At 43.9% G+C, this 16683-nt stretch overlaps 1 protein-coding gene across 2 annotated transcripts in view; it reads left to right on the forward strand.

Annotated features, from left to right (window-relative positions):
* The window catches only part of CDH13 (cadherin 13), a 1164519-nt gene that overhangs the window by 572792 nt on the left and 575044 nt on the right, over nt 1–16683 (forward strand). The window lies entirely within an intron of this gene.

Below are 16683 nucleotides of genomic sequence, written 5' to 3' on the forward strand. Positions count from 1 at the left end.
GTCAGAAGGGACCTCAGAGTCTATCTGGTGCTGATGGTCTTTGTAACGCCTTAACAGGATGAGGGTGTGAGCCTGGGCACTGGGTGGCAGCCTTGTCCATCACCAGATGAGCTTAGCACCGTCGGCCAAGTTTTCAACCCCAGGAAGCCTGCCTCCTTTTGAGCTGAAATCTGTCCATTCCATAGCTTGCATTGATTGGCTTTTCTGAAAGTTAAGACTAAACCAGTCTCCTTTTCTGCTGGTCTTTAGATGATACCCAAAACTGTACCTCGTGTTCCATGTATCTAAGCTTTCAACCACTTACTGGGTTCGGCTGTGCTCATCTTACACAGAACAGATCTCCTCACTTTTCTCTCAAATGTTTTCCTCCTTAGTCCCCTGTCTACACGTAGCCTCTATCCATCCCTATATCCTTGTGGGTTAGAATTCACCACACAACATGATCTCATTAGGAGTCATCACCTACAAAGCAGGTATTGGGCAATTGTGTTTACCCAGGGTCGTTTTGGGGGATATTAGTAACCGAAACTTGAGAGGAACTTAAATCTACATATACCACCCACCAAAGACTTGCATGGATGGTGCAGTTTCCGAAAAACTTTGCCAAAGCATTTATTGACTCACAGCTACTATGATCTTCTCTTGTTGAGCTTCCCTTAGGGAAAACAACAACAACAACAACATATTTTAGGTAGCCAGAGCTTCAGAGGAAGAGAGATATTCATCCAAGTTGATCTCATTGCATCCATGAGCCTGTTAATTTTCAGGGAGCAAGATTCTCTAGTCTTAAAAATGTGTGTGTGTGTGTGTGTGTGTGTGTTATTGGGATCATTTAACTAGGAGAATCACTCAGAATGACTCTGTTGGAGGATACCAGAATATCTCTTGGAACTCAAGCCCAAGAAACAGAACTGGTCCTTACCAGAAGTTGGAAAGCCATTTTGAAACCAGGGTAGCTGTGCCTGTTCATTGATTTACGCATTCATTTTCCTTTTTTCCTGACCATATGGTCTCTCATTTCAGCTTGTCTTAGCATAGCTTCTTTATTTATTAAAAAATATTTGAGTTTCTACTATGGACCATGCACTGTTCACAGCAGTGAACAAAATGAAAATTCCTGCTAGCACAGTTTATATTTAAATGGTAAATAGAGACAACAGATATAAATATGTCAGGAAATATGTCAGGTACTGAGGGTTCGGTGAAGAAAAATAAGACAAGGATGATGCTGGAAGGAAAGGCACTACTTTCTTTCAATAAGGTGGCCAGGGAAGTCCTCTGCAAAGAGATGAGTATAAATTGAGATTTCTGTAGCAACAATGTAATGAGCCACAGGAGACCCATGTGGTAAGGTCCTGGCGAATTCAAGCCATTACCAGACACCTCTGGGAAAGGGGGCCGGGATACTTCAGTGTCAGAGCATAATTTGGGACCAAGGCTGAGGAATAAGATTGAGTAACGTTGGCCGGGCACGGTGGCTCATGCCTGTAATCCCAGCACTTTGGGAGGCTGAGGCGGGCAGATCACGAGGTCAGGAGATCAAGACCATCCTGGCTAACATGGTGAAACCGTGTCTGTAATTTAAAAAAAAAAAAACACACACACACACACACAAAATTAGCCAGGCGTGGTAGCAGGTGCCTGTAGTCCCAGCTACTTGGGATGCTGAGACAGAAGAATGGCGTGAACCCGGAAGGCAGAGCTTGCAGTGAGCTGAGATCATGCAGCTGCACTCCAGCCTAGGCAACAGAGCGATACTCTGTCTCAAAAATACATAAAAAAGATTGAGTAATGTCAGAGAAGATTATTTACCAGCTGTAGGGTGGTGTCACCATGTTTGAGCCTGCATGGGATTCGTTTACACAAGCATTAAGAACTCTATTTCAGTTTTCCCTGTAGGCTGTTTTCTTTGCCAAGGTCTCTGCTAATGGCCCCATAGTGTCCCCTGAAAATGGCGGACTCATCTTTCAAGCTGGTAAGACTTCAAAGGTCCTCAGTCTCTCCCTGTCCCAATCCCAGGCTTCCCAAAAAAATGATCTCATTTGCCAGGCTCAGCTTTGGATAGGACGCTCTGGGTCACAAAGGGCAGCCCGGGACTGACATAGTGCTAGGCCCAAGCATGGCGCTTTTGGGGAAAACGGCTGCAAAATAGGATGAGGGGATGTGGACAAACTCAGCAAAAGTTGATGCTGGAGACAGAGGCAGGGATCTGCCTATAAAGAGCCTTGCTTTCCTGAGGGGACTTGAATTTTTCCTGAAATCAATGGGGTGGGGGGCCCTGGAAAGATTTTAACCAGGGCATGATCCAATTGGAAGAGACAGTAGCGGCTTCACAGAGTGAGAAACCTCAAAGCTGTCTACACATCCTTCCAATGAAGGCACATGCAAGGCAGAACAGAATGTCAGGATTTCGGATGAAAATCATGGAATTTTTATTATTTTTGATACTATTTACATTTCCAGGCATCAGTCTTCATGTTAAAATTTGTCCTGAATGATAAGAATAATAAGAGTAAGTGTTAAAACTCTCAGGGAAAGGGCAGTCAACGTGAATTTCCAGCCAGAAAGTCTTCATTGTTCATGTTGATTACTAGCAAATGGGAATAGTGCCAGGTTCATAATGCTGATTTTATTACATTACTTTCTCTGAACTCTGGTTTAAATAAGTGCGTAAATATTTGGTACAGGGAGATAAACATTGAGTACACATGGACATAAAGACAGGAAAAATAGACACTGAAGACTCCAGAAGTGGGGAGGGATGGGGTAGGGCAAGGGCTGAAAAACTTCCTTTTGGGGCCAGGCACAGTGGCTCACGCCTGTAATCCCAGTACTTTGGGAGGCCAAGGTAGGAAGATCACCTGAGGTCACAAGTTCGAGACCAGCCTGACTAACATGGAGAAACCCCATCTCTACTGAAAATACAAAATTAGCCAGGCATGGTGGTGCACGCCTGTAATCTTAGCTACTTGGGAGGCTGAGGCAAGAGAATTGCTTGAACCTGGGAGGCGGAGGTTGCGGTGAGCTGAGGTCGCACCATTGCACTCCAGCCTGGGCAACAAGAGCAAAACCCCGTCTCAAAAAACAAACAAACAAAAACACCAAACAAACAAATTTCCTTTTGTGTACTATGTTCACTATCTGTGTAATGGGATAATTAGAAGCCCAGACCTCAGAGTCATGCAATATACCCTTGTAACAAACCCACACATGTACCCCCAAATCTAAAATAACATAGTAAAATAAGATTTAAAAATAAGGCCAGGTGTGGTGGCTCACGCCTGTAATCCCAGCACTTTCGGAGGCCAAGGCGGGCGGATCATGAGGTTAGGAGATCAAGACCATCCTGGCTAACATGGTGAAACCCCGTCTCTACTAAAAATACAAAAAAATTAGCCGGGTGTGGTGGTGGGTGCCTGTAGTCCCAGCTACTTGGGAGGCTGAGGCAGAAGAATGGTGTGAATCCGGGAGGCGCCACTGCATTCCAGCCTGGGTGACAGAGTGAGACTCCATCTCAAAAAAAAAAAAAAAAAAAAAAGATTTAAAAATAAAAAATAAAGCAAAATCTATACACTAATAAAAAAATTTGGTTTAACCTTTCCCTGGGAACAGTAATGGTCTGAAATGATGGAAAGAAGAATTGAACAACTCCAGGGAAGTGAAGTTTGGCAAGTTAGCAAGAGAGTAAGCATGTATAGTTCAACAGCATCTGAGGGCATGATTAATTTATTGTCCTTTTAGATGGCAGAATGCACACAAAACCCTTCAAATTACACCATTATTATGACAAAGCTCAGGGGGTGTGAGAAGTTAAAGATGTTCCTGCCAAGAGTTTGATATACAGAGGAAACGGGCAACCCACTGGATACACATAAATCTGGAAATCGAGACTTTGAAGTCCCTCGTCCTGGCTCTGCCACTGACATGGGCCTGAGATGAATGTTACCGGGCCATGAATGGCTATGTCACAGGGAGTTCCGATTGGGAGCTCTTCCATCAGTGCCGGGCTCAATGCCTTTTTGGGTCTACTGGGTTGAGTGCTCCTACCCAACTCAGGACACGCTTATCTGTTGCCCCTATGAAGTATGGGTCAAGACCATGGGCTCTGGGGGATTTGGTTCCAATCCAAAATCTTTATCTAGCAGACTTTGGCAAGGTTTGTGGGACTCAGTTTCCTCCTCTGTAAAACAGATTATTATCAATACCTACCTCATAGAATTGTTGTGCCTGTAAAATGCTAAGAATAGCATGTGCCAGAGTCAGTGTTCAGTAAATGGTAGCAGCTGTCATTGTCATCATCACCATCATTTTAAACTGTTGAGCATATTTATGTACCTAAGCATTTCCTATGTCTCAGGTCATTCACTCACCATGAGCCTTTCCATTATTTTCCACTGTGCAGAAGACAGGAGTGAGGCTCAGAGAGGCCACACAGCTTTCTATAAGTCCACGTTGTCCGTGAGCCCTGAACTGGGATGCAGATGCATTTTTATGTGTCTCTAAACCCTGCTCTGCTAAACACTGTGTGTGTTAATCAGGATAGGTTAGGCTTTGGTGACAAGAAACCCCAAATTTCAGTTGATCAAAAAACAAAAGCTTGATTAAGCTCCATACCCTCAGAAGGTTAGGTGGGAACTGTGTTCCTCATTGTCATTGTCCTTTCTTTGGGACCCAGGTCCATGAAGTCACTACAATTTGGAACATTGCTGGTCACCATGAGGAAGGAAAAGGGAATGTATCTAGGCACACTAGAGTTCCTAATGCTTTCGCCCACAGTTAACTGAAGTGACACATATCACTTTCACTTACACTTCACTAGCTAAAGCAAGTCCCATGGCCACATCCAGGTCCAAATGGCCAAGGAAGAGCACTGCTATGTGCCCAGAAGGATAGGAGCCCACAGGGGCTGAGGCAGCCACCATGATTACTTTCTGATACCATAAATCTGATCTGTGAATAGAAGAGATGGGAGGTACAGGAGATCCAGGGTTTTCACCAGAGATTCCAGGAGCCACCTTGACTTACAGCAGAACAACCAAAGGCAAAGCCAAGGAGACTGTTTTCAAAGGGCTCAGTGATCAGGAGAGTGAAACACACAGCATGCATTAAGAAATCAGAAATTCAGAAAGAGACACTTACAAATACCTAGTTATTCACTGGGATAATAAGGGATGTAAAATTATGGTACTGATTGGCAATTAGGGGGGTTTGGGCCCAGCAAATAAAATGCAATGATTGAACGACCCAAAGATGACTCCTCCTCCTCCAATCTGCTGAGGCATCTTTCAGCGCATCTCCCATGTTATGTAAAATGAGGTTCATAGAGTTTATTGAGCAGTGATCCCTTGAAGGCCATGAGTACTCTGGAAGTCAGAAATGATCAATAAGTATTTTGAATGGAAGAAAAGAAGTTGAGGGGAGATATGTTACAAGAAATGGTGCCCAAGAGGAAAACCTTTTTTTTTTTTTTTTTTGAGACAGAGTCTTGCTCTGTTGCCAGGCTGGAGTGCAGTGACGTGATCTCGGCTCACTGCAACCTCCACCTCCTGATTTCAAGCGATTCCCCTGCCTCAGCCTCCCAAGTAGCTGGGACTACAAGTGTGCACCACCACACCCAGTTAATTTTTTGTATTTTCCTAGAGACGGGGTTTCATTATGTTGGCCAGGATGGTCTCTATCTCCTGACCTTGTGATCCACCCGTCTCGGCATCCCAAAGTGTTAGGATTACAGGTGTGAGCCATGGTGCCCGGCCGAAGGAAAACATCTTATTCAAAATCATGAGAGAGAAACTGACCATGAGGCTGAGCGAATGTCACTGTAGGTTGGGATATATTATTAACAGGCATAGACTGAGCTCTTACAGTGAGAACAGCCTTCTGCTGGTTACATATTTCAATACGGGGCGGGCTGGTGTGCTTTGGGAAGGACAGGCATGAAAGGGTGACTCATACATGCCCTATGGGTCCTATGAGGAAATTTACCTCAACCAGGGGAGGAGGACTTTCGGCAGCTTTTCCCTTCTCTCTCTGTCTGCTTCTTAATATCACAACCATCTTCTCAAAAACAAACACAAGTACTGATTGCCTACGAAGCCCTCTGGCCGTGATTTCTCTGACAATCTCAGCATTCACCTAAGACTTCCCTCTGCACCATCTCATGCTATCTTCATCTTCATCTCATGAAGGTTCATATGCAGCTTCTCATGCACATCTCATGTCCCCAGGCCAAGGGGCTGGGCATGAGATCCACTGCACACCTCCTCCAGTGTCACCCATGACGTGCTGCAATGGCAGATCCCTGAGGAGCTGTGCCCTGGATCTCATGCCCAGCTCCAAGATCAGCATGCCAGACATTCTCACATGCACCCGACAGTTTTGTCCTTTTAGGAAAACGTCGAGATACATTCATTCACTAGATGACAAATGTTTGAGCAATCACTGTGTGCCAGAAACTGGGTTCGGCTCTGTGGGATACCAGCGAATACAATCAGACGTGGCCGCTGCTCCTAGGAGCACAGAGTCTAATCAGAGAGATGGCTCTTAAACCACAAGAGTTACATAACATTTCAACAGTTGTGTTGTGTGGGTGAGCTAGAAAATTTCAAAATTATATACTGGAGGAATTTGACTTTGGGAGACCCATTATTTGCTGCAATCAAGAGACTAAGGACACTGACCAGAGTATTTTTCTTTACAGAGCCTCCTAGTGCCTACAATTCACAAAAGGGCCTTGACCTTCTCTGTGCATTCAAACCACAGTAGGTGAGACAAACAAACACATTAAGGGAGGACTGGATAAAATCACTTGTGCTCAGACTAAAATACTTCGGAATGTGACAGATCTGGAAAGCAACATATAAGCAAGGACAGAGAGGATCTGAATAGTTTAATCAGTTGATACTAGAAAAGATAGATAAATATGAAACTATGTGGCCTACAAAGAGAAAATGCTATTTTTTTAAATGTGGTAAAATGTACATGGCAGTGGCATTAAGTACATCCACATTATTGTGCAACCATCATCCCCATCCATCTCCAGAACGTTTTTATCTTCCTCACCTTAAACTCTATACCCATTAAATGCTAACTCCCCATTCACTGACTCTGGAATCCTCGGTTCCACTTTCTGTCTCTGTTAATGTTACAACTCCAGGTGCCTCTTGTAAGTGGAATCAGACGATATCTGTTCTTCTGTAACTGGCTTATTTCATTTAGCATAATGTCCTCAAAGTTCATTTGTGTTGCAGTAGGTATCAGCATCTCCTTCCTTTTAAAGTCTAAATAGTATTTCATTATATTTACACACATGTAGACACATACAATCTTTACATATGTACACATATAGGTACACATACACTTTTTTAAATCCATTCATCTGTTGATGGACACCTGAGTTGTTCCCACATTTTGGCTATTGTGAGAAATCCTACAGAGTGCTTATTCTTTCCATGTGTCTTGGGTCACTTAGTAAAGATGATATTGCACCTGGCCAATAATAAGTTTTAAAATAACATTCAAAGGTAGAACTGTTTTTAGCCACATTAGTATATACTAATTTGGAAAAATAAAACCTCTGCAAATACTTAGAAATTAACAAATAGTCTCCTTAAAAAAAAAAAGACTGAAGCCCAGTGAAAATAACCAAAAAAAGGGGCACACTATCAGAAAATAATGCAAAAAACCCAACAATGAACATTGACTTCCTTAGAGCTCAGTTTAAGTTAGACTTAAGCATAATCTTAAGAGTCTGCTATATAAGAAGGAAACCAGGCTGGCAAAATGACCACTAAAAGATGAAGGATCTGGATGGTAGATTCAGATCCCCTCATTGTGTGTTGCTGGAGTTTTATTTTTCTTCCCAAGTGCTCCATCTTGCCTGTAACCTTAGCGCCTTCCCTAGGATGATGGGAGCTCCATTTGACCTTGGTGATGAACACAGACAGCCCTAGCTGGCGTGAGCACCGCTGATTGATAAGGTGGGTGTGGAGCTTCCGTCCTTCTCAGTGGATTGCGAGAACTTTGGCTCCATGTTTCTTCACCAGGGTATGGGGACTCTTGGCCATGAGCTTTCCTTAGTTCCCTGGCTAATTTATGACCTAGAGGTTGAACATGGTTGAGCACCATAAGGGTGAGAGAAAAGCATGGTACTCCAGCTACCCAGACTGCTGAATGGCTGTGTCTTCAATTTCAAAGGCATGGCAAACCCACAGCTGAGAATTAATTAATGCTTACAGATTACCTTACAGAAGCAATCTAATGACAAACACAAATGCCTCTGAACAGCTATAGGTAAAGGCAACAGTGTTTTCTTTTTCCTATTTAACGTAGAGTAGAAAACATCTTCTAAATTAGCATATGCATGTAACTCCAATAATTCCTCTTACATGTTTTTAAAAGTTGTCTTTTCCTGTGTAAGTAATATAGGCTCATTGTATAAAAGTGAAAATATTATAAGGGTGAAGGAAAAAGTATTACACCTACCTTCATCCTCTGAAGACCAGAGCTGTTCACATGTGATTTGTTCGCTTTGGTAACCAGGAAGGAAGGTCTGGTTATTTCCTAGTTTTGCACCCTTGTGATAATAATGCATATATATAGTTTTCATCCTCTGAAAATGTGTCCCTTGATTTTCTACATAGAGGAAAACTAGGCGCATCAATTTGGTTGGATGTGACAGGGAAGGGGTAGTAGAATATTTATCTAGAAGCTGCCTTGCCTCACAAGCAGTGTTCGCTTGGAGGGTCTCCATTTAAAGGGACCCCTGCAAATTATAAGGATAGGGAGTGTATTAAGTCCCTTTTCAACTCCTAAGCATTACCACTGCCTGGGAAGTTCACTATGGGGATGTTCTGCTGAACCCCTATCAACTCCAGTGGGGGTGGCACCAGGTTCAAGATGCCAAAGAGGAGACCTGGAGCCAGCGATGAGACGAGGGGTTTTATTGGATGCTTCCATACAGGGGAGTCCAGTGGTGGCAGGCTGAACAGGAGAACCACAGCCACTTGTAAAAGGCATGCAGTTTATATAGCATTTTCAATTAGTGCCCTTTCCCTAACATCCTTCACCTGGCAGCTTTCATTCAACCTATGAGTCAGGGCCTGGATCTGCCGTCCATGTTCCATGGGACAGGCCAGGGGTTCAGATGTTCCTCACAGACAAGGAATGAGTCTCTAGGTTGGCCACTCCCAGATTCCCTAGTTTGGAACAGACATTCAGGTGCATCCTCCACACAGAGTCATTTTCAGGGTATGCGTAAGTTATTGCTATCAGGTGCGTTTACCATGCAGGGGAATTGTAAAAACAGAAGTAAAGGTCTGACAATGTGTCTCCAGGTAAAGTGGCTGCATTTTCCAAGAAAAAGAAAAAGGAGGTTTGTATGACAGACCTTATTTTTAATTTGTGAGTTTATGAAGCATTTTATAATCATGTAAAAACAGGCAAATAAAGTTGTACTTCTTCACTCAAAGTGTTAATCAAGTGTCTTCTATGTTCCAAGCCCTGGAAATGTGAAAGAGAATAAGAAAGCAACAGCCTGAGGGACAGTTACCACCACCCACCAAGAGGCAAGCTGCTCCCCTTGCTTTAACAGACCTTGCAGGCGAGGAGGGCTAGAGCTCAGGTGGATGAGGTTAAGTCTGCATGGAGTGGGCAGGAGAAAGGGTCAGGGGAAGTTTCAGTGGGTAAAGTAATCGCTGGCACCAAGTCTAGGAAGATGAGGGCGTCCCCAGCAGAGTAGGTGGGGGATGGCCATCCAGCTAAAGAAAGGCACAGTTCAGAGGGCTGTGCCTCATGCTGGGTTGTGGCTTCGGACTGGAGAAGCAGGTGGAGACCCATCAAAGAAGAGCTCTGAGATTTTACCCTCTGGCAGAGGGAGCCATTGCAAGTTTTCATGGGGTGTTTTTTGTTTGTTTGTTTCAGGCAGAGTCTCGCTCTGTCATCCAGGCTAGAGTGCAGTGGTGTGATCTTGGCTCACTGCAACCTCTGCCTCCCGGGTTCAAGCGATTCTCCTGCCTCAGCCTCCCGAGTAACAGGGACTATAGGCGCCCGCCACCACGCCCAGCTAGTTTTTCTATTTTCAGTAGAGACGGGGTCTCACCATGTTGGCCAGGCTAGTCTTGAACTCCTGACCTCGGGTGATCCACCTTCCCCAACCTCCCAAAGTGCTGGGATTATGAGCATGAGCTGCTGTGCCAGGCCGATTGCAAGTTTTCATATGGGTACTGCCCCAGTCGGATGTGGGTTTGCATTTTAGAATGACCATTCTGGTTGCAATTAGGACAGGAGATGGGATAAAAGAGAAATCAGAAACATGGAGGCCAGGGAAGAGACTACTTAATATTCATTTACTTATTCATTTTGCAATGTTTATTTAAAAGCCCACCATGTACGGCATACTGTTCTAGGCTCTGAGGACAAAGCAGACAAAGTAGCTACTTGAGATCTGAGTTAAGGAGCAGAGGATAGAGGTTGGCAGAGTGTGGGAGGAGGACAATGACTTGCAGTACTTGGCGACTCTGTCATTCTGATACTTCAAATTCATTTTCTATGCAAGGAAAAAAGAGTAACTGATTAAAGTGCAATTCAAGAAAGTGAGAACCTACAGGGAAGTACCAAAATAGACAACGAAACGCCACAGTCACACATGGCCGTGGGGGATCCTGGATTGGATTTTGGATTAAAGAAAAAAAAAGGTTACTAGAGGCCGGGCGTGGTGGCTCATGCCTCTAATCCCAGCACTTTGGGAGGCCAAGGCAGGCAGATCACGAGGTCAGGAGATTGAGACCATCCTGGCTAACACAGTGAAACCCTGTGTCTACTAAAAATACAAAAATTAGCTGGGCGTGGTGGCACGCACCTGTAGTCCCAGCTACTTGGGAGGCTGAGTCAGGAGAATTACTTGAAACCAGGAGGCAGAGGTTGCAGTGAGCCAAGATCACACCAGTGCTCTCCAGCCTGGGTGACAGAGCAAGATTCCATCTCAAAAAAAAAAAAAAAAAAAAAAGGTACTAGAAAAACTGATGACATCTGAATACATAAAATCTGGAGTCTCGTTAATAGTCAAGTATCAGTGTTAATTTATCAGTTATGACCAATGTTCCATTTTTACGTAAGATGTCAACATTAGGGGAAATTGGATGAAGGGTACATGGGAACTCTGTAGTATCTTTGTAATAGTTCTGTAAATCTAAAATTACCACCCGAAGTTTATAAATGAATACACACATATACACATACAAACCTCAACCACATTGAGTAGAAATAATTGTATAATTCATATATAATGACCCTATTTATGTAAAACCATTCAAAGCTGCTATATAGTCTATGAGTTCATATGTATGCAAATACGTTAAAAACACATACAACATTGTATCATTCATTACAGCTGAGAATAGAGGTAGGCATGGGACTTTGCAGGGGAACTGAATGGAACATTGGCTTTGTCCATATTGTGTCACATCTGTAAAAAGCATACCGTGAGAACGCCCTTAAAATCAAATCAGGGAGTCACTACCTGCTGCAGGCCTCAGTACTCCCTGCCCCTGCCCGGATGCAGAAGACACTGGTCCCAGCTATGCGATGCCCACCTCCCCCGCAAACAGCCAGCCAGGAAGTGTCTTTACCCAGGTATGAGGCAAGACTCCTGTGTGCTATTTACATGCCCTTCCAGAGTGTTGACACCAGGGGCTCATGTTCTTTCTCATCCTTAGCTATTTTTTCCATTCCAACTCAGAGGACAAGAAAAAAAAACATCCCACTGTGAAAAGAAGTGTGGAATTACAAAGAATGATAGGAAAGTCTCGCTAACTGTGAAGCCCTGCTATGGAGTATATAATGGGCCTTAACAGCTGCTGCAACAGTCGAGACTCGTGGCAGGGTTTGCTTTGGCCAGAGCAGTGCACTGGATTTCTTATATTTCTTGACATTGAACAACAACAGAGGGCTGCAGTCTCAGCTGCTGCAGTTGTGGAATTCCCAGGAGTTGAGCACAGCATAATCAAGGTGGTCTGGAAACACACTTGATTTGCATGGAGTGGTTTTGAAGCATGGCTGAGTGTATCCTTGGGTTATGGTCATTGCATACCTCCCATCCCCCAGTTCGTGAAGTTGGAATATGTTGGGGTCCCTCTGAAAACCCAGCTAGGCAGCAAGAAGCCAGAGAGGTGGTGGGTAATTCAGAAGGGCTTGAGCTTCCACCTGGATCTAAACTAAGCCAAGACACCGAGCTTTCCCCTGAAGAGGGACTCTCCCCACTCCACTTTCATGCTTTCCTCGCCAAGCTTCCTCCAAGCCATGGGGTGCCTTTAACACACGTAGAGATGTTGCATCTAGTGACTTAAAGAAAAACCAACTCTGCTTTCTGAGGTCTTAGAAACAGGTTTCTAAAAGACTTCCTGTTAGTGTTATATGTTTAAAATAGGTCTAGAAAGAAGGTGGCAAACAGACCCAGCCTATTTTTAGCAGAGGGCTCCAAACAGTGGCGGTGGAAACCAGCATCAGTGATACTCAACAAGGATGGTGCTGAAATCTGCCCAAAGCAGTGGTGTTCAAACTTGGGTATGCATGAGAATCACCTGGGGAGGGGGGATTGTTAAAGCTCAGATTGCCAGCAATTCTCTCCCTACCCTGATTTCTGATACAAGAGGCTTGGGGGAAGCCTGGGAATTTGCGTTTTTAATGAGTTCCCAGTGATGCTGATACTGTTCCAGTGAATCATATCTTGAGACCAATTAGTCTAGAGAAAGCAAGGCCCCTACTGGAAGTGACACCCCTCATTTCCCTGTGCTGGTGGTCCCATAGGGCCTATCACTCTGGGAACACCATTCTTGGCTGTGGGTGTTTCTTCAAAGTGAACATAGCTCTGAGGAGCAGGAGGCAGGTTCAGCAGCCACATCCTAAAGAACATAAAAAGTTGAAGAGAGACAGAAGAGAGACAGACGTGTGCAGTGCTAAGCTGGGGCCCTCACAATGGGGACTGGCTTCTTTCCTGGGGAATAAGTAATTTCAATTCAGCAGCAGGAGCCAACTCAGCTAGGTCCTCCCTCTAAGACCCTTGTGTCTGTACCGCCAAGTGGCTCAAGCTCTCTGAGAGAGGGCAAGAAAATGATTGAGACCCACCCTTGGCAGCAGAAGGGAAAGTCACCCTGGGATAATTTCTGGGTCTAGAATTCAGCTTTCTGTGCCGAGTGGCAGGCAGAGAAACGGGAGGGTGGTGATGTTTGTCCCAAGAGGCCCATTCCCCCACCCCCTCCTTGTTTCTTCTAGAAGGTCTGGGTGCTGTGTTCCCAACTTTTTCTGAGCAGAGAAGGGTCAAGAAAAGATAACTAACAGCCCAGAAGGCTTTTCCTGGCAGGTCGTCACCAGCGGGGCCTGTGTCTGGCAGATAGATGGGTCAGAGAAGCCCATTCTTGGAAAGCGTGATTGCTTCATAGCTCTTGTAGAATTCCCATGTTCGTTTCTCATTAGAATGCATTCTTTGTTAATAGAATCTTCAGAAAGGACCTGCTCATCTCAGGTGTGCTTAGGAGAACAAGAGGAAGGAGTTTTAATCCATATTTGGGCAAAGGTGGTAATGAGAGGTGAAGCCAGCTGGACTTCCTGGGTCGAGTGGGGACTTGCAGAACTTTTCTTAGAAGAGGATGGTAAAATGCACCAATCAGCACTCTGTAGCTAGCTAGAGGTTTGTAAAATGCACCAATCAGCGTTCTGTAGCTAGCTAGAGGTTTGTAAAATGCACCAATCAGTGCTCTGTAAAAACGCACCAATCTGCACTCTGTGGCTCGCTAGAGGTTTGTAAAATGGACCAATCAGCACTCTGTAAAGTGGGCCAATCAGCACTCTGTAAAATTGACCAATCAGCAGGACATGGGTGGGGACAAATAAGGGAATAAAAGCTGGCCACCCCCGAGGCAGCAGCGACAACCTGCTCGGATCCCCTTCCACACCGTGGAAGCTTTGTTCTTTCACTCTTCACAGTAAATACTGCTGCTGGCAGAGAGGGGTGAAGCAATAATGACAGCAGTGACAGAGAAGAGCTGAGTGTGCTTGGTGACCCCTTCCCACGCAGGGAGCTGTTTCCAGAGCACTTCTCTTCTGGGAGGCCTGTGAATTTTGTTATTAAAAAGGAAACCTAGGCCGGACGTGGTGGCTCACACCTGTAATCCCAGCACTTTGGGAGGCTGAGGCGGGTGGATCACATCAGGTCAGGAGTTCGAGATTAGCGTGGCCAACATGGGGAAAACCCATCTCTACTAAAAATATAAAAATTAGCCAGGCATGGTGGCGTGTGCCTGTAGTTCCACCTACTTAGGAGGCTGAGGCGGGAGAATCACTTGAACCTGGGAGGCGGAGGTTGCAGTGAGCCGAATTTGCACCAGTGCATTCCAGCCTGGGTGACAGAGTGAGACTCTGTCTCAAAAAAAAAAAAAAAAAAAAAAAATGAGGAAACCACCTATTCCCTCAGAAAAGGATAGAGATAGCATTCTTACCCATTAACAACAGTATAATTTTATTGTGATGATTAATATTGGAATTATTAGCTTTGATTAACTGAGCCCCTTCTGTGTGGCAGGACATGTACTTTATAGATGCCATCTCATTAAACCCTCGGCAATGCTGGGAAGTAAGTGGTGTCATCTGCACTTTAAAGATGAGGCGATGGACCGTGTTCATACTCACACAGTGGATCACTGGGGAAGCTAGGATTGCAACATATAGCTGTCTAATCCGTGGAGTTCATTCTCGCTACTTGCCAGCCATAGGGATCCAATGGTGAGCCCAGTAAGCTGTGGCTCTTGACCTCATGGGGCTTCCAGGCAGCAAGTAGAGGGGTCAGTGGAAAAGTATCAGTTGGATTAATCAAGTCAAGCAATGACTGAAAATTATTTTCATCAGAGAGTATCAAACCCCTCTTTTTTTTTTTTTTTTTTTTGAGATGGAGTCTTACTCTGTCACTCAGGCTAGAGTGCAGTGGAGCAATCCCAGCTCACTGCAACCTCTGCCTCCCAGATTCAAGCGATTCTGCTGCCTCAGCCTCCAGAGTAACAGGGATTGGATTACAGGCTTGCGCCATCACGCCCAGCTAAATTTTCTGTAGTTTTAGTAGAGACGGAGTTTCACCATGTTGGCCAGGCTGGTCTTGAATTCCCGACCTCAAGTGATCCGCCCACCTTGGCCTCTCAAAGTGCTGGGATTACAGGCATGAGCCACCACGCCCGGCCCACATACTTTATTTTTAATTTTCTTTTGTATCCAATTTTCAGTTACTCTTAAAAATACAAACATATGTAATTGGTGTTTAGTCAACACTCATTGTATTTTAATAAACAACATTTTTTAATCGGAAAAAAAAAAACCTGTAATGCCTTGAGTGATCCTGCCAGATGAACCCTGGCATAAAGTTCATGCTGCCTTAGGCACCATTGCCACCTGGTGTCAGGCATCGGAATTGCAGGCTTGGCGGCAGCTAAAGTGGCGGGGGTGGTGGGGTGGTGGGGTGGTGGAGCAGGGGGCGGGCAGGACCCATTTTCACTAGGAGAAGGCAGGTTTCCTGTCTTAGCCACCTAAACCCTCCAGGCGCTGTGGAGTATGTTTCAACAGGTGCCTGTTCGTTTGTAATTTGGTGACAGCTAGATCTGTATCAGCTTTCTTTTATCTGTGTGTCCTGAATGATTATTGTGTTCATAACCTTTAAATTGTTTTGTTATAATCAAATTAACGTTTGAAGGTTCTGATGATAAAGTGACATAAATATAGATGAATACTTGAGGGTAAACTCTAGACTCCACTTATGCCAATAATAGTTCTCTTTAGTTGCACATCTGCATAAAAAGACCCCCCATACTTTGACCCCAACTGCTTCTCAGCCTAACCCTCTACATGCTTAAGCATATGCCAGTAACTCACGATTTGCAAAACTTTCCAGACTCTTCCTTGTCTGCCTGCTGCCTTTGTCCGTGCTGTTCCCTCTGCCTGGAACTACTCTCCTCCACCTTTCCCTTCCAAATTTATTCTTTAAATGTCAAATCAAGGTGGACAATTTGTAGGAAAATTCCATAAAGTAAATTCAGAAACGACAGTGTTGTATGTTGTATTGCAGTGTCTCTAGAGAAATGGAAGATGTGATTCTGAACCCATTTTTATCTCTTTCGTAGCTTTGGCCATGGCCAGCTTGCTGACTCATTCTATCTCAGTGGTTTCATCCATTAAGTGGAAATAATAATGTCCTCTGCCTCCAGCACTGAAATATATATATATATATATATATATACACACACACACACACACACAACCCTAATTTGAGGTTTATATATAACATATATATTTTATTTATTGTATATATTTAATACATAGGGATTTAATATATGTAATATTTAATATATAATACATAGGGGTTTAATATATATAATGGGGTTTAATATATATAATACATAGGGTTTAATATATATAATATTTAATATATAATACATAGGGGTTTAATATATTATAATACATAGGGGTTTAATATATATATTATATATCATATTTAGGGGTTTCACATATATAAAACCCCTAAATTGGGGTATCTATATATAATATTGATGCATATATATTTAATATATAGGGGTTTGATATATATAATATTTGGGGTTATATACATATTATATATATATAAGCCCCCTAAATAGATGTGTGTATGTGTAT

Source organism: Pan troglodytes, chromosome 18 (genome assembly GCF_028858775.2).
Source record: "Pan troglodytes isolate AG18354 chromosome 18, NHGRI_mPanTro3-v2.0_pri, whole genome shotgun sequence".
In the NCBI taxonomy this organism is placed as follows: Eukaryota; Metazoa; Chordata; class Mammalia; order Primates; family Hominidae; genus Pan; species Pan troglodytes.